This window comes from Geotrypetes seraphini, chromosome 9 (assembly GCF_902459505.1).
Source record: "Geotrypetes seraphini chromosome 9, aGeoSer1.1, whole genome shotgun sequence".
NCBI classification, from domain to species: domain Eukaryota; kingdom Metazoa; phylum Chordata; class Amphibia; order Gymnophiona; family Dermophiidae; genus Geotrypetes; species Geotrypetes seraphini.
This window is the reverse complement of record NC_047092.1, coordinates 68,416,761-68,440,019: the sequence shown is the minus strand read 5'-3', so window position 1 is coordinate 68,440,019 and position 23,259 is coordinate 68,416,761. Positions and strand designations below refer to the sequence as shown.

At 41.9% G+C, this 23,259-nt stretch overlaps 1 protein-coding gene across 3 annotated transcripts in view; it reads left to right on the top strand.

Moving 5' to 3' along the window:
- The window catches only part of SLC38A4 (solute carrier family 38 member 4), a 207,504-nt gene that overhangs the window by 56,579 nt on the left and 127,666 nt on the right, over window positions 1-23,259 (top strand). The window contains exon 1 of one of the 3 annotated variants that reach the window (XM_033957519.1): window positions 21,939-22,044. The exons of the other annotated variants lie outside the window; for them this stretch is intronic. The gene's annotated coding sequence lies outside the window, so the exon portion shown is untranslated. Of the gene's footprint in view, window positions 1-21,938; window positions 22,045-23,259 lie in introns of those variants that run through there. 3 annotated transcript variants of the gene reach the window in all.

Genomic DNA, 23,259 nt, shown 5'->3' with positions numbered 1-23,259 from the left:
ATTTATCCGAGAGAGTTACATAGCAAGATTCAGGTAATTACAGGATACAGTGGGGAATAACATTAAATTCGGGTAACAGAAGAGAGTTACCTAACATTGAGGTTATTAAAGGATACAGTGGGGAATTTTTCCGATAAAATTACATAGCAAGAATCCGGTAATTACAGGATACAGTGGGAAATAACAATATATTCGGGTAACCGAAGGGAGTTACCTAACATTGAAGGTAATTACAGGATACAGAGGGGAATAACAGTATATTCGGGTGAAAGAAGAAAGTTATCTAACTTTGAAGGAGTAGAGGTATTGGATACAGGTGGTACAGGATACAGTGGGGAATTTTTACGATAAAATTACATAGCAAGAATCAGATAATTACAGGATACAGTGGGAAATAACAATATATTCGGGTAACCGAAGAGAGTTACCTGACATTGAAGGTAATTACAGGATACAGAGGGGAATAACAGTTTATTCGGGTAAAAGAAGAAAGTTATCTAACATTGAAGGAGTAGAGGTATTGGATACAGGTGGTAGATGCTTATGTAGGGATCTGAATCATTTTGGTAGGTGTGGTTCGAGGAGTTGATTAAAGTGTTATTCATTGGGGGGGAGAGTATGTGTGATTGGGGAGAGATTAGTAAGTAAGGACGTGTTTTTTGAATAGGAATGTTTTGATTTCTTTTCGAAACACTTTGATGTCTGTTGTTTTGATCATCAGATTGGTGATGGTGGGGTCAATTTTCGCTGCCTGTGTCGATAGAAGGCTGTCGTAAAGTTTCTTACGTCGGGTACCGTTATGAGGGGGGAAGGTGAATAGGTTCTGAGTTCTCCTTGATCTGGGTGATCGGTAGCGGTAAAGGCGGTTGTTTAGGTAAATGGGGGCAGTTCCATGGGTTATTTTGAATAGTAGGCAGTAAAGTTTGAATTGAGTTCTTGCTTTTATTGGCAGCCAGTGAGAGTCTACATAGATGGGGGTGATGTGGCCAAATTTGCTAAGGGAGTAGATGAGTCTGATGGCTGTGTTCTGGACGGTCTGTAGTTGTTTTATCATGTTGTTTGGGCATGGCAGGTAGAGGCTGTTGCAGTAGTCTAAGGAGTTGAGTATGAGGGATTGTACAATGATCTTACATAAGAACATAAGAAATGCCTACACCGGATCAGACCTGGGGTCCATCCAGTTCGGTGATCCACACACGCGGAGGCTCAGCCAGGCGTACCCTGGTGCATACATTAGTCACTCGTATCCCTCAATGTGTCCTGCAAGAAGATGTGCGTCCAATTTTCCCTTAAATCCTAGAATGGTAGTTTCCTCCACCATCTCTTTCGGGAGAGAGTTCCAGGCGTTCACCACTCGCTGTGTGAAGCAGAACTTTCTGACATTTGTCCTGGCCGTGTCCCCTCTCAGCTTCAGGCCATGACCTCTGGTCCGAGTCTGGGTCACATTCGCCAATGTGAATAAAGCTATTTCTTGCTCTCCATCCTTTCCCCCTGCTGGTGGGTGAGCTTGCTCCATTTTGTCGATTCCTTTTAGCAATTTAAAAGTCTCTATCAGATCCCCTTTCAGTCTTCTCTTCTCAAGGGTGAATAATCCCAGTTTTCTGAGGCGATCCTTATAGCTCAAGTTCTCCATACCTTCTACTAGCTTCGTCGCTCGCCTCTGCACCTTCTCCAGCAGTGTTATATCCTTCTTCAGGTATGGAGACCAGTTTTGGACACAGTATTCCAAGTGTGGTCTGACCATTGCTCTATAAAGCGGCATTATGACCTCCCTTGATCTACTCGTGATTCCCTTCTTTATCATGCCTAACATCCTGTTAGCTTTCTTTGCCGCCACTGCGCATTGAGCCGACGGCTTTAGGGTCCTGTCTATCAGTACCCCTAAGTCTTTTTCTTGTTCGCTCTTCCCCAATGTTATACTTAACAGATTATACTCATGCTCCTTGTTTTTTCTGCCCAGGTGCGTCACTTTGCATTTTTCCACATTAAAACTCATCTGCCAATTTTCTGCCCATCTCTCAAGTTGCTTCAAATCTCTCTGAAGTTCCTCGCTGTCTTTTAGTGACCTGATTGTCCGGCATAGCTTTGTGTCATCTGCAAACTTGACAATAACACTGATCGTTTCTTCTTCCAGGTCATTTACGAAGATATTGAATAAGATAGGCCCAAGAACCGAGCCCTGAGGCACACCGCTAGTTACTTTCTTCCAGTCTGAGTACTTCCCATTTATGCCCACTCTCTGTCTTCTGTTTTCCAGCCATTTTCCTATCCATCTTAGTATATCCCCTTCTATTCCATGACTTTGTAGTTTTTTGAGAAGTCTCGCATGAGGTACTTTGTCGAACGCTTTCTGGAAGTCCAAGTATATTACGTCTACCGGTTTTCCGCTATCGACTTGTTTGTTCACTCTCTCAAAAAATTGAAGTAAGTTGGTCAAGCACGACTTTCCTTTCCTGAAGCCATGCTGACTACCTTTCAGCAGGTCATGGTTATCTAGATGCTGTACTATGCTGTCTTTAATCAAAGCCTCAACTATTTTCCCAGGGACCGATGTGAGACTCACAGGTCTATAGTTTCCTGGTTCTCCCTTTGATCCTTTTTTGAAGATTGGGATGACGTTCGCTATCTTCCAGTCTTCTGGTATCCGTCCGGTTCTAATTGACATGTTTGCGAGTGTTCTTTGGTAAAGAATTTTCTTATTTTTTTTAGGTTTCGCATGGTGAAGAATGCTTTTTGTATGATTATGTGTATTTGGGTTTGCATTGTACAGCATCTGTCTAATTGAATTCCCAGAATTTTGAGAGTGCTCTGTATTGGATATTTGGTTGTGTTTACTTCTAGTTCTGTTATGGATGGTTTTTGTTCCTTCTCTAGTAGTAGGAATTTAGTTTTCTCCGTATTTAGTTTCAGCTTATGGTTCATCATCCATTTTTCTACGGTTTCCAGTATTGATTTCAGTCGTTCGTTGGAGACGGGGTCTTGGATGTTGAAGGGTAGGAGGATGGTTATGTCGTCCGCATAGCTGAAAGATGTTATATTTAGGGCGTCTAGGGTTGTGCCTAAGGAAGCTATGAAGAGGTTGAATAGTATGGGTGATAAAGGGGAACCTTTGACTTAACTTTGTATGATCTTGTTTTAAGGAATCCTTGGAACCAACTGTGAACTTTACCTGATATTCCTATGGTATCTAGTATCTGTAATAGTATGGTATGGTCTACTAAGTCGAAAGCTGCTGAGAGATCGAGTTGGATGATTAGTAATTTATTTCCTTTGCTGAGGTGCTGTCGGGCTATGTCTAGTAAAGATACCAGTAGTGTTTCAGTGCTGTGGTTAGCTCTGATTGATTTGGATGCAGAATGTGGTGGTCTTCTAGGTAGTTGGAGAGATATTGTGCTACTAGGCCCTCTATGAGTTTGACGTATAGAGGGATAGAGGCGATTGGTCTATAAATTGTTGGGTTTTCTATTGGGCCTTTAGGGTCTTTTAGTATGGGAGTGATTATGATTTCGTCAAGTTCCGGAGGGAACTGGCCTTCCCTGAGGGTGGCTTGCAGCCATAGCGTGAGACAAGCTTTGAATTTAGTGGACGCTGTAGTTAGTAGATAGGAGGGACAGTTGTTCAAATCACAAGAAGATTTGCTGTATTTTTTGTACAGTTGTTCAAGGTCTGACCATTGTGTCATTGGGAAGTTGGTCCAGATCCTATCTGCTGGTATGGCTTCGTCTATTGTGGGTTTTATTAGCATATCTTCTATGATGTTTTGAGAGTTGTTGAATGTGGTTCTGATTGTGATGATTTTAAGTTTGAAGTGGTCCGCTAGTTGAGAAGCTGTTGGAGTTTGTGTTCCTTGGGTGGCGAGGAAGGGTTTGGTATCAGTGAGTTTTTTTAGAATGCTGAAAAGTTTTTTGGTGTCCGGTTTTTCAATGCCAATGATTTTGGAGTGGTAGTCTTTTCGTTTTTCCTTCAGTTTGATTTTGTATTGTTTGATTTGGGATCTCCATTCTGTTTTATTGTGGTCTTGTTTCTGTTTTTTCCAAGTCCTTTCTAATTGTCTGCATTGCCTTTTTAGGTGTAGGAGTTCGGCGTCGAACCATTTGTCTGATGGCCTGCATATTTTGTTTTTTGTTTTTAATGGTGCTAGTTTGTTCAAAGTGGATTCGCTTGTGTAACGCCAGGTGTTTATGAATTCCTTGGGGTTGTTTAAATCTATTGCTGGGTCTACTGTGTCCCAGAATGTGGTAGGTTCGATTTTCTGCCTGGACTTGAAGCTTGTTTTGCTTGGGGTAGGTTTGAGTTTATTATGATAGGCCAGAACTCTGTACAGGGGTTCAAGAAGGGTTTGGATAGGTTCCTGGAGGATAAAGGGATAGAGGGGTACAGATAGAACCTGAGGTAGGTTATAGAAGTGGTCAGAAACCACTTCACAGGTCGCAGACCTGATGGGCCGCAGCGGGAGCGGACCGCTGGGCGAGATGGACCTCGGTCTGACCCAGTGGAGGCAACTTCTTATGTTCTTATGTTCCCAGTTGATAGTGAAGGTGTACTTGTAGTGGTCAGACCATAAGGTGGGATGCCATGAGCCGTTGGTGATGTGGATGTTTTGTGTATTGAGGTTGGGAGCCGTGTAAGCGGCGATATCAAGTTGATGGCCCTTTTCATGCGTGGGTTCGGGATTGAGTATCTGATAGGATAGGGTATTGAGGAATGAGAGAATATCCGCTACTTGTTTGAAAGTCTGGTCTTCTAAGTGGAGATTGATGTCTCCTAGGATCAGGTTATGTGTGGAAGAGAGGGAGTTTTGGAAGATAAAGTCTTCGAGATCTTGTTTAGTTGTGTTCCATTTTCCTGGAGTGACATAGCAGAGGAGGCAGTTCAGAGTTCCTGTGAGAGAGTTGTCCGAGAGTTGGCATGCTAGAAGGTCTAAATGAGGGGTGGAGTGCTTGGTTAGGACTTTAATGTTGAGGTTGTTTTTTACAATGATTGCTAGACCTCCACCTCTTCTGTTGTCTTTGCATACTAGCTCTAGTTTGTACCCATTTGGGCAGAATTCAGTAATGCGAGGGTCTGAGTCGGAAGTGAGCCAGGTTTCGGCAAGGAAGAGGCAGCCTAAATTTAGACACATTTTGATCACTAAATTTAAAATAAAATCATTTTTCCTACCTTGTCTGGTGATTTCATGAGTCTCTGGTTGCACTTTCTTCTTCTGACTGTGCATCCAATCTTTCTTCCCTTCTTTTAGCCTGTATGCTTCCTCTCCTCCAGACCTCATTCCCTCCCCCAAGTTTTCCTTCTTCTCTCCCTGCCCTTCCTTTCTCTCTGCCTCCCTTTCTTTTTTTCTGTTTCTCTTCTTTCCTTCTGTCTCCCTGCCTGCCCTTTTTCTTTCTTTCTCTCTGCCCTCCCCCAAGCCACTGCCACTGCCATCGGGGACCAGGACCCAAACCACCACCAATAACAAGGCCCGAAAGCTGCCGCCGCCCCAAGCTCTCCCTGCTTCGGCCGACCAGCATTCCTCTCCCCGACATCAATTCTGCCGTCGGGGAGAGGAAGGCTGATCGGCCCAAGATCGCGATCGACCTATTGGAGGAAATGCTGCCTGGTCCTGCACATACTCAATGCCCGGCACAGGAAGAAGATTTTCGGGCATAGGACATGCTGATGCCAGTGATGCCGATGCGGAGGGAAGTAAGAAGAGGGTTCGGGTGGGTTGGGGGATCTCAGGTGGTGGCGGGGGGTGCCAGATGGCGGCAGGGGGGGTGCCGGATCGCGGGGGGGAGGGTGCCGGTTCTCGGGGGGGGGGGGGGGCGCTCGTACAGCGAGGCAAGCTCGGTTTACGAGGCACCAAATTTGCGAATGTTTTGCTCATCTTGCAAAACACTCGCAAACCGGTGCACTCATAAACCGAGGTACCACTGTATATTCTTTGTAAGTTTTTCTATTCTTCCTTGTGTAAAAGGAACTGCTGAAACAGTTAGCATTTTGCCAAGATAAAAAAAAACACAAGGCTTTTTCTTTTTGTGTTCTGAGCTCTGTGTCCCCATTTTCCTCTGTAGTTAACTTATTTTGATAAGAAACATTTGTTACAAGAAACATTGCTAGACCTTAGACAAGACAGTATTATTTGCTATGATGGAAACTTCCCACTATTCCCCCCCCCCCCCCTTATGTTTGCTACCTTTTTCTAGTTGCTTTTATGTATCCTGTTACCATATATAGTCTTTCCTACAGTCATATGCTAAAAAAACTGACCCATGTGAAATGCTATAAAAGGTGTATGCAGTACTCTGAATAAAGAGAGAGACATCTGTTTGCCTATTTGCATGTGCGTTTGTGTGTGTGTGTGTGATTTCTTTCTAAAGAGGTGTCTCCGGATGCATCTGTAGTCAGGACAGCAGAACGAGGCTAATACAAATTGGGACCTGATCGTTTCATAGCACCATTCTATACTTTGCACCTAACTTTAGAATAGTGTTTATAGAATAACGATTAAGGATGATTTTAGCACCAGTTTTTTAGGTGCAATATATAAATTCAGTCCCATTAGTGCAAGTCCATTGCTGCAAATGGTTATGCTTAAAGTTAGGCATAAGAACTATTCTATACTCTGCACCTAACCTTAGAATAGCATTTATAGACTAGCAATTAGGCTTTTTTTCAGCGCTGATTGTTTTAGGCGCAATATATAGATTCAGTCCCAAACGTTTAGCACACAATGGAAGTCAATGGTAGATAAGCACCAAAATGGGAGAAAAATGAGAGTTAGGCACCTAAGTGCACGTAAGGCGCTATTTTATAATTGGTTGCCTAAGTATTCTAGCATGTAACCTCAAAAGGAATGTACACATGGGAGGGATGTGGGCAAGTCATAGGTGTTTTAACTATTTCAGAGCAAGCTCTAATGAATACTGCCATTTAGGTACCTAACTGCTGCTTATAGGTGTTCACATTTACACCTGCCAATGAGTAGGCGTAAGCAGTGGCAACTAACTTTAAGCAACTAATTGCTGATTTAAGCTAGTATTTTATAATGCATTAGGAGCACAAATTTGCTTTTACAGAATATTAACTTAGGCCCTGATGCTGTATAGTGCAACCAAAGTTTTGTGTGCAAATCTGTGTGCATTGCTGATATGCATGCACAACTTAATTATTTAACAAGCTAATCATTGCCAATAATTGGCAATTAATAAGCAATAATTAGCACTAATTGGCACCAATTAGAATTTGTGGACACAGCTTTCTAAGTGTATTCTATAAGATGGCGTACGTAAATTCTAGTGTGTGAATCTCAAAGGGGGGTAAGGCCAGGGCAGGAGCCTGGGTGGGTCATGGGCATTCTTACAAGTTAAGTGCACTATTGTGGAATACGCCCAATCTGTGCACAACGTAGGCACAGGTATTTAGGTCTGATTTTCATTGGCCTAAATGGGTTAGTTATGCATACGGACACTAAGCATGATTCTATAAGCTATGCATAACTTCAGAGAATTGCACTAACTGCCATCCGTTTCAGCACCATTTTTTTAGGCATCATATGAAAAATATGGCCCTTAGGCCCAGATTCTATAAATGGTACCTGAAGTTAGGTGCTTAGATAGGCATGCCAAGCCATACTAGGCACCTAACTCAGTTATTTAATAGGCTTTAACCAAACAGTGGAAATATCCAATCAAGACTGGTGAGCTTTGTGTTTCTCAAATCTCTTTAATTCACTACAATTCACTTCAAAAGAGATTTGAGAAACACATAAAGCTCACCAGTCTTGATTGGATTTCTCCACTGTTTGGTTGTGTTTTACCTGTGGAGATATATCTCCTGTTTGTACTTTAATTTAATAGGCTTAATCATCACCAATAACAAGCTTAATTGACTTGATAATTGGCTTAAATTATAATTAATTGGGTGGTAGGTGCCTAACTCAGTAGGTGCCTACCAATTTCAGTAGGCGCCTACCAAGCCCAAGATGCCTACCATAAAATAGGCGTGGTTAAGGGCAGGTCGTGGGTGGATCTTGGGCATGGTTTCCTTGTAGGCATCTAAAATAGATTTAGGGACCAGTATTTAAACCATGAAAACCATGGCATAAATAGGGGCATCTACGTCCATTTTAGGCTCCTTTAGGCGTCAGTCTGTTAATAGCACCTAACTGAAGATTCACAGACTCTATGCGCCATGTGTCTGATTTTTAGGCGCTGTTTATAGAATCAGGGCCTTAGTGCCTAGATTTTGGGCATCTAACTTTTAGCACCCTGCATAGAATTGTCACCTATGTGTGTTTTTCCTTTTCCAATGATAATGTGCACTCTTTCCAAATAGTGGTCACTGGTGCTTTTAAAGATTGTATACTATTTGCAAAGAAGGCATACTCTGTCTGGAAGAATGCATGTACCATCACACATACAAACCATTGGGAAAACCAAGCACTCTTTCAAAAAGAGCGTACCCTCTTGACAAATAGAGTCCACTCTTTACAAAGAGGATACACCGATTGCAAAGAGGACACAGTTTCAAAAGAGTGTACATTCTTAACTATATTGCCTCCAAAATGAAAACAAAGTCTAATCAGTACAAAACAACAACACAACAATCCTGCAAATGATATGGAAAATGAAATGCTGCATATCCTTTATATTAAATATTGAGGTCTGACTGGACTATGTCAATCCACAGGCAGTTCCCAGCTGATATTCAGTTGGGATCCACATAAGACACTTATGAATGTCATAGTTGAATATCAACTGGAACCCACCTATGGGTATCTTGGTTGTCAACCCAATGCTAGACTATTAGGCTATTTCCTCCCTTGACTTAAGCCTTCCCCTGGGAATATTTTTTCTCAGTGAAGTTGAAAGTTCGCCTGTTGTGGAACTACAGCTACTTTGTTGTGAAACTACAGCTATTTTGATCACTTGTATTTTAGTTTTTGGTGGCACTCATTATGTCTTTGTTATAGCTGGAAAAAAATGATTAATGATCAAAAGGGTAATACTAAGGTATTTCAACTAACATGGGGTTCGTTGACTGATTTTATTAACAATAATAATTGGCTGGTTCATTAATTTATTTCTGATTATAACTTACACATCCAAGAGGTGGGTGGTAGGGCTGGGGTTTGATTTTTACAGAGATAGGAATGGTTATTGAAAGAACCTATATATTTTTGTTTTTCTTGATTAGTCATTTGGGTGGGTAATAGGAAGTAAAAATGATTGTTCATGTATGTCTGAATGATGAATGTGCTTTTTCTAACAAAATTATTCCATGTACAATTGTTTATTGCATTTTAATAGTTTGGAAAATCAATAAAAAATTTATTTATTTTTTTTTAAATGAAGAGGTGGCAATTTCCACATGTGATAAATTACTTACATAAATGGCTATGAAAATTATCCTCATGATCTGTAATAGTTCTAGAAGTCTCTGTACTCTTCTTAGGTAGTCCATAGTCATTCAAGCTTTTGTAATTTATGTGACAAACTTCATCTAGCTTTCTAAAAATTTGTATCATGAAAACAGTTTTCAAAAGGATGTAAATTGCTAAGAGATAGCCAACTGAATTCATCAACCGCATTTAGAATATTGTGTACAATTCTGGAGACCACATCTTCAAAAAAGATATAAAAAGGATGGAGTCAGTCCAGAGGAAAGCTACTAAAATGATGTGTGGTCTTTGTAATAAGGCGAATGGGGCAGTGGCGTACCAAGGGGGGGGGGCGGGGGGGGCGGTCCGCCCCGGGTACCAAGCCCTGAGGGGGTGCTCCCGGTCCGGTCCAGTTACCCCCCCCTGCGCCGGGTGTCGCGTCTGGAAACAGCCTGCAGCAAGATCGCGATGCCAGAGATCTTTGCCTGCTTCGACTGTTTCCTCCGCCACGGTCCTGCCCCTCCTCTGATGTCAGAGGAGGGGCGGGACCGCGGCGGAGGAAACAGCCGAAGCAGGCAAAAATCTCTGGCATCGCGCGATCTTGTTGCAGGCTGTTTCCCCAGGGCAGTAGCGTACCAAGGGGGGCGAGGGGGAGGTCCATCCCGGGTGCCGCCTTAGGTGGGGTGCACAGCTGGCCCGGTCCCTATCGCGCTCCTACCCTCCCAGCGAAAGCAGCATCGGCGCCATTATCGAAAAAGGTAATGGCGCCAGGCCTTGGAGCACCAAGGCAGACCGCTTCTCCCCCCTCCCAGCCGAAACCCCGCTGACCATCCTATCTCTCTCCCCCCCCCAAGTGAACCTTTCTGACCCTCCCAGCGAAAGCAGCAAACCTCCCTCCAGTAGCGTCGGCTTTCTCCTCCCTCTGCCGCATCACTGATGACATCATCAGTAACGCGGCAGAGGGAGGAGAAAGCCGCGAAGGAGGTTTGCTGCTCTCGCTGGGAAGGTCGGAAAGGTTCACGGGGGGGGGAGATAGGAGGGTCAGCGGGGGTTCGGCTGGGAGGGGGGAGAAGCGGACTGCCTCGGTGCTCCATTACCTTCTTTGGGCAGCAGCAGCGTTTACAATTCGCTGCTGTTGCCGGCTTCAGGCCTTGTTCTCTGCCGGGTCCTGCCTACTTCCAGTTTTCATGAAGACAGGACCCGACAGAGAGGAAGGCCTGAAGCGGGCAACATCAGTGAATTGTGAATGCTGCTGCTGCCCGATGAAGTTCAGGACATCAGGACATCGGGGAAGGAGCAGGGAGAAATCGGCTGCTGGCTTGGGGGTGAGGGTAGGGAAAGAATCGTGGAAGTGGAGAAATCGGCACGATGGCTTTGTGCAGGCTAGGGGGAGAGAGAAAGAAAGGAAAAAATAAAGAGGGGGGCCAGGGGGAGAGAGAAAGAAAGGCAGAAAGAAAGAGGGGGACCAAGGGGAGAGAAAGAAAGGCAGAAATAAAGAGGGGGACCAAGGGGAGAGAAAGAAAGGCAGAAATAAAGAGGGGGTCAAGGGGGAGAGAAAGAAAGGCAGAAAGAAAGAGGAGGGCCAGGGGGAGAGAGAAAGAAAGGCAGAAAGAAAGAGGGGGACCAAGGGGAGAGAAAGAAAGGCAGAAATAAAGAGGGGGGTCAAGGGGGAGAGAAAGAAAGGCAGAAAGAAAGAGGGGGGCCAGGAGGAGAGAGAAAGAAAGGCAGAAATAAAGAGGGGAGCCAGGGGGAGAGAGAAAGAAGAAGGATCAGAAGAAGGACCAGAGACTCATGAAATCACCAGACAAAAAAGTAGGAAAAATGATTTTATTTTCAACTTAGTGATCAAAATGTGTCCGTTTTGAAAATTTATATCTGCTGTCTATATTTTGCACTATGGCCCCCTTTTACTAAACCGCAATAGAGTTTTTTAGCGCAGGGAGCCTATGAGCGTCGAGAGCAGCGTGGGGCATTCAGCGCAGCTCCCTACGCTAAAAACCGCTATCGCAGTTTAGTAAAAAGGGAGGGGGAATATTTGTCTATTTTTGTATAGTTGTTACTGAGGTGACATTGCATAAAGTCATCTGCCTTGACCTCTTTGAAAACCCGCGGAATATAAATGATAATTAACATTTTCTCTGCGTACAGCGTGCTTTGTGTTTTTAAAATTTTATTGTTGGTAGATCATTTTGACTTGGCCACAAAGGTAAGAGGGAGGGAGGGAGGGGAACTGCTGAAAGACATCTAATAATCCTTGCAGGCTTGACTGCAGGGAATTATTTTTGTAAAATCATGTTTTGTTATGTGACTGGCATTATCTAGACTTTAATTTCTATGAATGAATAGAATGAAAATGATATAAAATTACTTGCTTGTTTTTATGTGCGTGCGCTGAAGGAAAGTGGAGAGAGAGTGGGCTGAGGATGCTGAAGGGAAATGGGGAAGAGAGTGGGGAGAAGACGCTGATTTATAAATTGACAATTGTACAGAATATTGTTTCTTTTTATACTTTAATATAAACAATTCAAGGCTTGTGTGGATGGAATCAGGTGGTTTGCGGGGATGGGGACCGAGCTTACGGGGATTAGTCCAATAAAATTGTATTTTTTTATATCTCATTATTTGTTTTATTTTTATTTGTTAATTTATAAAGTGGTGATTGTTATGTATCAGTTTTTTCAAATTTACATCTACTGTCTTTATATTTTGCACTGTTTTAGAGGACATGTGTTACTGTTTTTTGTGGTGTTGCATTGTATCCAGGGTCTGGTTTCTTGGCGGATCAGTTTAACTTTTGTCTACATATTTCTATTTTTAGTTTGTGATTATTCCATTTTGGGCGAGGGTGTATCTCTGTTCTGTGTGTATGAAAAAGACATAGTTTTCAGTTGGCATTGACTACAGGACCAATTGACTGTGCGGGATCTGGCTTGTTTAGTTTTACAATGTATGTGTTGGTGTTCTAGTGCTCACTGCAGTGTTTAAGATGCAGCCTTTTCCTAGGTACACTCTTGTGGTGCGATATGTAGATTGGTACTAAAAATCATATTTTTCATATAGATGGGGGGGGTGTCAAAAAATGATGGGCCCTGGGTGCCACATACCCTAAGTACGCCACTGGAATGGGGACAGACTTAAAGATCTCAATATGTATACTTTAGAGCAGTATTCTTCAACCTTTTGACACCTATGGACCGGCAGAAATAAAATAATTATTTTGTGGACCGGCAATAGTCCGCGGACCGGCAATTGAAGAACACTGGGCTAAGTCGTGGGCCAGACCCCGCCCATCTGCACCCAATCTCTGCTCCAGATCCCGCCCCGCCCCCATAATAATATTAATTGCAACACCATTTTTTCCATTCATTTTTCATATATACACACAATATAATCTTATTAACACATAATGGTTAACCACAAAATTAAACTACACAAAGCACACTGAACGCTTCTCAACATTCATTCCTACCAGAAAACAGATAACCCCATGCAAATATGGGACCAGAAACTAAAAGTACTAATATATACAAGCAAACCCTAAAATGCATGACTCTGCATGCAGTACACCCTCCAGAGAAATAGAAACAAATGCATTTCTTCCTGAACAGTGCAAAATGCAGACACAGCAGATGTAAATTCTCAAAATTGACACAATTCAATCACTAATTTCAAAAATAAAATCATTCCCCCTACCTTTGTTGTCGCCTTCCCTCCATGCTTTGCCTTACCTTCTGGCCTGCTCCCGCCTGGCCATTTTATGTCGCTCCCAGTGTTATCTTCGGGCCGGCTCCCTCTTCATCACTGACGCAGAGCACACAGCCGCTTGCAGCAGCAACTCGCATGACCCATGCCTCAACTGGAAGCACGTCGCAACATCAGAGAGAATACTTCCGGTTCAGGTGCAGGACGTGTTTAGGAGCCGCTGCCGGCAGCTTTGTGCACTGCAGCATGGAGGAAGAGGGAGTCGGCCCGAAGATGACACCACATCAATTGCACCGCAGACCGGAGAAGAACACTGTCTCAGGTCCTATGCACGTGACGGCCCTGCGGACTGTCAGGAAATCTCTGCGGACTGGCACCGGTCCACGAACCAGTGATTGAAGAACACTGCTTTAAAGGAAAGGCGGGAGAGAGGAGATATGATAGAGATGTTTAAATACCTACATGGCATAAATGTGCATGAGTCAATTCTCTTTCAATTGAAAGGAAGCACTGGAATGAAAGGGCATAGGATGAAGTTAAGAGGCGATAGGCTCCAGAGTAATCTAAGAAAATACTTTTTTACAGAAAGGGTGGTAGATGCGTGGAACAGTCTCCCAGAAGAAGTGGTGGAGACAGAGACTGTGTCTGAATTCATGAAGGTTTGAGATAGGCATGTGGGATCTCTCAGAAAGAGAAAGAAATAATGGTTACTGCGCATGGGCAGAATAGATGGGCCATTTGGCCTTTATCTGCCATCATGTTTCTATGTTTCAAACACAAGTCAGTTTAGTCACATGTAAAGTAAGTTTTTGGGTCAGGAAAGCAAAGCATGTACCATACTGTATAGTAGAGTTCATCTTAATTGCCTTTTTGCACTCTTACACTTATTAAAAATTCTTTAACTACTGTACTTGCTTCCTTGCCAGTTTAATATATCAACATTATTTATCTTCTATATCTTGACTTTGTATTCTGTTACAACACTTTAAAAATATTTTATTCATACCTTAGTCAAATATTTTAATTAAATAGGTACAAAATATGTGATGCAGAAAAATACATTTTGATATCATCATTTATGTGACAGTGCACTCCATTACAATCCCCAGGTAGTTCAACTTTAAGAATTCATTTTCATTTTTCATCAATATAAATTCCATATAGTATTATATTTCAAATGAGTGAACTCCTTCTTTAGTAAAATGGTCATTTATTCCCTAAGCCTTTAATCTATTGCAAAATTATTGCAAGGCTAGCGGGAGATTTAGTGCAATGTTTTTATTTCTACAGGAATTTCAAAACACAGCTCACATACACAAGTGATGTCCAATGTCCATCTTATCAGTCTGATTTGTTAATCTTATAGGAATAGACACAAAATAGGCATTTACGATAAACACTGCAATAGTGACTTAGAGAAGAAATCTCTTATCATAGCACAGTGTGGCCTCATACCTTGGGTTAAAGTTAAACAGGTGTCATTGCAAAGTTCATTAAAATATTGTGTTATCAGATGTTGTTAGGGTCATGGTCAGATATTTTCCACTTACCGGTACTTTTATTTTCCTATTTGTAGCCTTGGTGAGTAATGATTTTCCCAAATTGTGTAATGCTGAAATAAAAACAATATATGTATTATGTAAAAGTTGTGAATATATTCAATACTTGACATCCAACATTGGGTAATAGCTGGCCCTCACTCCGCAAAACAGTCAGATTGAAGTTTGTACTAGCATAAATATAGTCAGCATGCCTTTGAGCTAACTAGTCAGGTATCTGACATTTTGCCCTTGTAATCTGATTTATAACACATCTGCTGCAATAAATATATTGGGTTCAACATTTTAAAACACCTAAAAAGCATTTAAAAGTGAGCTGTACAAATACTTTTATTTGAATTTCCAAAATACATTTTGGCAATAAATTGATACAGAGGCAAAATATACCATAACTAACATCGCTGCACAGGGAAGGGGGAAGAGAAATGCTGCTGCTGCTGCACACAATTGGGGGTGAGAGGGAAGGAAGCAGAAAGAAGACAAGGGAGAGGAGAGGAACGAGAGATGCCAAGTCCATGGGAGGGAGGGAAAAGAAAGAAGGAAATGAGATACCAGACCATGGAGGGAGAGATGCCAGGGCGTGGGGGAGGAAAGGAGACAGATGCCAGACCAGGGGAAAGGAAGGAGGGAGGGAGAGAGAGAAAGGAAGGAAGGAGAGAGATATCAGACCATAGAAAATAAGAAGGAAGGAGAGAGAAATAGGAAGGGAAGAGAAGGGAAGACATGGAAAAGTAGTTTTTGCGAAGAAAAATGGAAAAATTGAATGTTAAGTTAATGCCAAAGATGGATGCAAGACAGAAAGTGAAGAGAAAAATAGTAAAAGGACAAGAAGGCCCTTGAAAAATAGTTAAAAGCACAGAGAAATAAATTCACCAGACAACAAAGGTGGGGAAAATGATTTTATTTTCAATTTAGTGATTGAAATGTGTCAGTTTTGAGAAAGGAAAGATGTTAAACTTTAATTGAATTCTCTCTAATAATAGCCCAATTCTCTGTTTCAGCTTTGAAAAACCCTATAAATTTTATCTTAAAAGTCAAATTTAGATTCCTGCAAAAATTGTCCATCCCTCCAGAATTCACAACCATCACTATTCTCTCCCCTCCTCCCCCCCCCCCCCCCCCCACCACACACACACACTTCACTGACCGATCCCTCTTCTTTCCTTTATTCACAGTTCTTGTGCGGGTTAGTGTAGGGCCTTGAGCATGCACTGATGCTCAAGACTTTGAGCATGTGAAATTGCTCAAGGCTCTGCACTAGCCAAGTGCTGTAACTGTGAGGAGAGGTAAGAGAGATCTGGTGATCTCGGAGGAAAAGGGAGAGTGCAGGAAAGCAATGCTGGTTACAAACAAGACGAACAGAATGGAGAAGAAACATTTTGTCTCTATTAATAGCCCACCCTAGACTTCAAAGAACCCATTGTTTCTAATAATTGTCTAGGTGATTATTAGAGAGAATATGGTATTAATAACTTAGGGCTCCTTTTACTAAGCTGCGTTAGGGCTTTAACGCACGGAATAGTGCGCGCTACAATGCCACACGCACTAGACGCTAATGCCAACATTGAGCTGGCGTTAGTTCTAGCTGCATAGCGGAGGGTTAGCGCACGCTAATCTGCTGCATGCGCTAAAAACGCTAGCGCACCATAGTAAAAGGAGCCTTTAGTATCCATATATCTTTATGTGATTATTGGATTATTGACTATCAACACTATAGTATTTATGCATTTTCCTCCATATAATGTATATTTGACTTTTAACCCATCAGGCATTTAAAGAACAGAAATGCCATCTCTAGACAAAATTGTTACTTTCATAAGCAACATTTAACATATTTTTCTAGGTTTGGGGTGATTTTTGAATTTTTTTTAAAGAAACTGAAGAAATGAACATTTTGACCAAATTATTTGGGAAATAAGGTATCTCTTGAGAATAAATGAGCTATGATTCATGACAGGGACTCTCCTACCTTGTTCATTCTGTCAAGCACTATATGAACCTAAGGCAGATGTGGGGATTGGAATCATCTGGGAGGATCACTCCAGACAAGGCTTCTAGGGGGTGAAAAATCTTGTCAAAATGGTAAGGGTCGGGGGGAGGAGGAGAACTGGGTCATTTAGTGCCTTTGGTTTAAATAAAGGAGGTATAAGAAGATCAAGGATAAATTGACCCCCTTATCTTTGTTTTCAGGAGAGGTGGGAGCTTGTGTTAGTTGCTGTATTTTGGCCCTGATTCTATTTTTTTTTTTAAATGCCTGCTGTTAGGCACCTAAATCAGCACACCTAGCCGATCTACAATAACTTAATTTTTTAATTGGTTCAATCGGCACTGTTAATTGAGTGGCACCATTACAAAATAATTTTCAGATAGGCACCTAATTTGGTAGGCACCATGTAAGGCATCTATACTAAAGACACCTACCCAAAAGGTTAGGGGTTAGGGGCAGAGTTTACTGTAGGTTTGGATCGAGTTAAACGCCGGTATTTTAGGCCAAGAAAACCCTGGCCTAATAGAAATACCACACCATACCAATTCTTGTATTCAGCAAATATCAGCTAGGAATCATTGATGGCTTTTTTAATGACTGAAGTATAATAGGATCTTGTGGCAAGATTGATTTTTTGGTGTACAAGGTATAGGTAGTTTTACAATTAAATAAGGTATTCAAGGTTCTGTATTTCTGCTAGGCTTTTTCTGCATGTTGGGTTTGGCATTGAAGTTGCACATGTCATTGTGATATCATGGACTGTGTCTCAGAGAATGTTTCATTGACTAGATATTAAGCTGTTTGTGTGTGATGTCAGGGTAGAAGTCCAAGCTGTTGTATGACAGTCAAGGGACAATGCTTCAAAATCAGGGGAAATTATTATTTGAGAGGAGGAGAAAGAAGATCAGTTTTAAGGAAATGAGCAGCAAAACAATGAATGGAGATGTTATGGAGGAGGGGGGAGGTCAGACTGTCGGGAGATACATGTAGTGTAAAAGAAAGGAGAAAATGGTAGGAATGATGGTTCTGTGAGATCCTGAAAGGTAGAGAGAACGATCTGTCATTGAAGATAGAGAGAACTAAGTCCAAGGTATGCCCTGCAGTATGAGTAGGAAAGGAGATGTGCAGAGTTAGACCCATATCTGAGATGAGTGATTAAAAAATGCTCATCTTGAGGTCATGAAGGCTTGTCAAAATGAATTAGTAAAATTGCCAAGAATTTGCCAACCTTGAGCATTGCACCCCTGCAAATTACATTTCAATCTTCTATGATCCTTTCAGATGCTGATAGTTAACTCAATAGTCATGATCATTTCAATACTACATCCATAGAGAAATCCTGTAAAAATGCATAATTATGCATCATGCTTTTAAATATTACTTTTATCTCTAGAACATAGAAACATGATGGCAGATAAAGGCCAAATGGCCCATTTGGTCTGCCCATCTGCAGTAACCATTATCTCTTTCTCTCTCTGAGATCCCATGTGCCTATCCCAGGCCCTCTTGAATTCAGACAGTCTCTGTTTCCACCACCTCTTTCAGAAGACTGTTCCACGCATCTACCACTCTTTTTGTAAAAAAAAGTATTTCCTCAGATTACTCTGGAGCCTATCATCTCTTAACTTCATCCTATGCCCTCTCATTGCAGAGTTTCCTTTCAAATGAAAGAGACTTGACTCATGCACATTTATATTAGGTAGTTATTTAAACATCTCTATCATATCTCCCCTCTCCTGCCTTTCTTCCAAAGTATACAGATTGAGATCTTTAAGTCTGACCCCATACGCCTAATCACAAAGACCATACACCATTCTAGTAGCTTTCCTCTGGACTGACTCCATCCTTTTTATATCTTTTTGAAGGTGCAGCCTCCAGAATTGTACACAATATTCTAAATAAGGTCTCACCAGAGTCTTTTACAGAGGCATCAATACCTACTTTTTCCCACTGGCCATATCTCTCCCTATGCAACCTAGCATCCTTCTATCTTTCACCGTCACATTTTCAACCTGTTTGGCCACCTTAAGATCATCACATACAGTCGCATCCAAATCCCGCTCTTCTGTTGTGCACATAAGTTCTTCACCCCCTAAACTGTACCATTCCCTCGGGTTTTTGCAGCCCAAATGCATGACCTTGCATTTCTTAGCATTAAATTTTAGCGCCAAATTTCAGACCTTTCTTCAAGCTTTGCCAGGTCTTTCTTCATGTTATTCACACTATCCAGCATGTCTACTCTATTACAGATTTTGGTATCATCCGCAAAGAGGCAAATCATACCCGACAACCCTTCAGCAATATTATTTATAAAAATGTTAAAAAGAGCATCTTCATTATTTCTCTCTCCCTCTCTCTCTCATAAGAACATAAGAATAACCTTACTAGATCATGTCCAGTTGCCTATCCTCACGGTGACCAATTCAGGTCACTAGTACCTGGCAAAAACCCAAAGAGTAGCAACATTCTGTGCTACTCATCCAGGGTAAGCAGTGGCTTACCCCATGTCCCATGTCCCATGTCCCATGTCCCATGTCTTTCTCAATAATAGGCTATGCACTTTTCCTCCAGGAATTTGTCCAATCCTTTCTTAAAACCAGCTACACTACCCACTTTATCACAGCCTCTTGCAATGTGTTTCAGAACTTAACTATTCTCTGAGAGAAAAAATATTTCCTCCCATTGGTTTTAAAGGTTTTCCATGTGACTTCATTGAGTGTCCCCTAGTCTTTGTAATTTTTGACGGAAAGAAAAATCGATCCGTTCTACTCCACTCAGGATTTTGTAGACTTCAATCTTATCTCCCCCAGCCATCTGTTTTCCAAGTTGAAGAATCTTAACCTTTTTAGTCTTTCCTCATACGAGAAGAGTTCCATCCCCTTTATCAAATTGGTTGCTCTTCTTTGAACCTTTTCTAGTGCCACTATATCTTCATGAGATAAGGAGACCAGAATTGAACGCTATACTCCAGATGCATTATAACATTCTTAGGGCTCCTTTTACAAAGCCTCGTTAGCAGTTTTAGTGCATGCTAAATCCGCGTTACGTGGCTAGAACTAACGCCAGCTCAGTGCTGGCGTTAGCGTCTAGCGTGGCCGGCAATTTAGCGCACGCTATTACGTGTGTTAAACCGCTAACGCGGCTTCGTAAAAGGAGCCCTTAGTCTTGTTAACCATCCCTTTTTTAATAATTCCTAGTATCTTGTTTGCTTTTTTGGCTGCCACCACACATTGGGCGGAAGGTTTCATCGTATTGTCTACAACAGTGGTCTCAAACTCGCGGCCCAGGGGCCACATGCGGCCTGCCAGGTACTATTTTGAGGCCCTCGGTATGTTTATCATAATCACAAAAGTAAAATTAAACAGTTTCTTGATCATATGTCTCTTTAGCAATAAATCACAATATTATTATTAAGACTTAGCCAAAAGAAAAGATTTATAAACTATAAAAGAGTTTTACCTAATGTAAAATTGTCATTTCTTTAATAAGACATTAATTATATTTTCTGAGGCCCTCCAAGTGCCTCCAAATCCAAAATGTGGCCCTGCAGAGGGTTTGAGTTTGAGACCACTGGTCTACAATGACACCCAGATCTTTTTTAGGGCGCTAACTCCCAAGGTGGACCCTAGCATCTGGTAACTGTGATGTGGGTTATTCTTCCAATGTGCATCACTTTGCATTTGTCCACATTAAATTTCATCTGCCACTTGAATGCTCAGTCTTCCAGTTTCCTAAGATCTGCCTGCAATTTTTCACAATCTGCATGTGTTTTAACAATTTTGAATGGTTTAGTGTCATCTGAAAATTTAACTACCTCATTCGTCATTCCAGTTTCCAGATCATTTATAAATAAGTTAAATAGCACCAGTCCCAGTACAGATCCCTGCGGTACACCACTGTTTACTCTCCTCCATTGAGAAAAATGACAATTTTCAATCCGATAACCAATTCCTAATCCACAACTGAATTTTGCCACCTATCCAATGACTCTTTAATTTTCTCAGGAACTTCTCATGAGGAACTTTCTCAAAAGCTTTCTGTAAATCTAGATACATTTCATCAACCAGCTTATCTTTATCCACGTTTATTCACACTTTCAAAGAAGTCAAGCAAATTGGTGAGGCAAGATCTCCCTCGGCTGAACCTGTGCTGATTCTGTCTCATTAAACCATGTTTGTCTATGTGTTCCACAATTTTATTTTTTATAATTGTTTCCAACATTTTGCCCAGCACTGAAGTCAGGCTTACCGGTCTGTAATTTCCCGATCTCCTTTGGATCTCTTTTTAAAAATCAGCAAAACATTGGCTACCTTCAATCTCCAATATGTGAGCCAGCCACCCCTAAGGACTTATTTGTATATAGGGTAAAGTAGGTGCTAACATTTTGGGGTCATTTTAGAACATAAATGTTTAGAATACTAGCGTTTATTGTATGTGCATTTATTTTACAAATTTATTACCCGCTTAATAAAATCTAAGCGAGTTACATACAGTATATGTGTACACATTGTGATAATGAGGTAATAGAACATAAGGGCAGTTGAGGGAACAGTCTTATATGAAGGCAGGAATAACACCACCCCACGCATACATGTTGCAGAGCAGTATTTCTTCCCTTCCAGAAAGTGAAGGTGAGAATCTTTGTAGGGGGAAAGGGGATTAGGAAACTGCATTTCTAGGTAAGAGGGAAAATCCCTACTAGCCTCGCAAAAAAATGGAGGAGGGCTGTATTCTATTTACTCTGGGAAAGAGGAGGTAAACAGCAGTGCTCCCTTGTTTAATCCAGAAGTTGGCACTGCATCTATCCATGTAAACTGGGATTCGCCGGGCAACTCTAGGAGATCAGGAAACCCAAAAGAGTCTGAGGGATGAAAGTATACCAGCAGGCTCATGAAACTTTAGGAAGCTGGGTTCATTATTCCACACAGAGACTGGCAATACCTCAATCTAGGAAAAAAGAGGGAAGTCTACATTTACCAAGATCTTTTATAACTTCCTGCCAGGGATAGTTAGGAGAAGGTTAGATGCAACCCTTTTCATCTGAGTCAGCTCTGCAGGAACTCTGGGCTACAGAATGAAAAACAAATCTGATGGACCTGGATAGGCTCATGATTTTTTTGTACAGCTCAAGGGAAGAAGCTAAAAGGAAGGAATTAGGATAATGACATAATGTTAAGTAAGGATTCTTATCCAATGCAATGAAACCAGGCAGTGGCATAGCGAGCGAAGGAGGCGCCCATAGTGGTGGCACCTGGTATTGCCAACCAGGAAGTGACACCAGAAGAAGAGCTGAGGCTGGTGCAAGTAGCAGCTAGATGTTGCTTGCTGCTAGTGAGGATTTTGAGGTGATCCAGGGGTGGAAAGGAGGAGAGATGCCATTGCCCCCACCAAGGCAGCACCTAGGGTGGTCTACCCCCTCACTACACTACTGAAACCAGGTGAATCTATCTTTTACTTTTGATTTATTTTTTTGTGAAAACCAGCCATACTGGAGAAGGATAGTAACCTTCATTTGCTGATTTTTACTATCCTAGGGGAGGGGCTATTACAGGCTGGGCTGCAAACTTTCTCATATACTGAGGATCTGCTGAAACTTGAACAGATATTCAGATAAACTGTTCCTATGAAAGGAGAATTTTCTTTCATTGCCTGAAGGTGAACTCCTTAGAGAGAAGCTGGAAAAGACTGTTCAGGAGGTTTTGGTGTAGAGGTCACCAGTGGAGCTTTGAGGCTCTTTTGTATAGAACTTCTGATCTTTCTGTGTTTTAAACCCTGGAAGAAGAAATCCAAACCTTTTGTGTTAGAAGTGGTGAACAGATAGCTCTGAATCTTTATGTGTGTGTGTGTTTCTCAAGCCTGGTGGAATGGACTTTAGTGCTCACCTTTAATAGAGACATGAAATAAAGATCTTGGAGCCTATTGGGTATATAGTAACCAGGAATCCTTTTCCTATCACTTGAGACTTCCCATTGGGGAGGTACTCATCACGATATGCACATACATGCCAAAAGTGTACTTAAGCACAATTCTGTAAAATGCGTGTAGGGGCAAAAATTTTTAAAAATACATCTAAGTCCATTTTGGGCCTAGAACGCTAGTCACCCAAAGTCGGAAACGTCCAAAGTTCATTCTCAAAAAAAAAAAAAAAAAAAATCTGTTTTTTTCTTTTTTTTAGAATCGTCTGCTTATACGTCCAGGCATTTGTCGCTAGGTCAGCTATCTTTATACTCCATTCTCATCCAAAAATTTGTCCAACACCAAAATGCCTAATACAAGACCTTATAGATGAAGGAGGGGCCAGTGTTTTGCCTAAAAGCATGATTCTCTACCGTGCTTCTGTCATAAAGCCTGTTAGAAAATCATGGAATATCCCCCTTCCCCCTCCTTCCCCCCTGCAACGATCACAGCAGGAAAGATGCCTAATCTCTCCTGCTGCCATCCGCCATGACCCCCCTTGACACATTGCAGCAGGAGAGATGCCCAATCTCTTCGGCCGAAAACACCCCCGAACCAGCGCGCTTTTCACCGGCAGGAGAGATGTCCAATATTTCCAGCTGGAACATGTCCCCCCTCCCCCGAAGTGCTCTTCACTGGTAGGAGGGATACCCAGTCCCTTCTGCCAGACATTACCCCCAACTCTATGCCAGACTGCC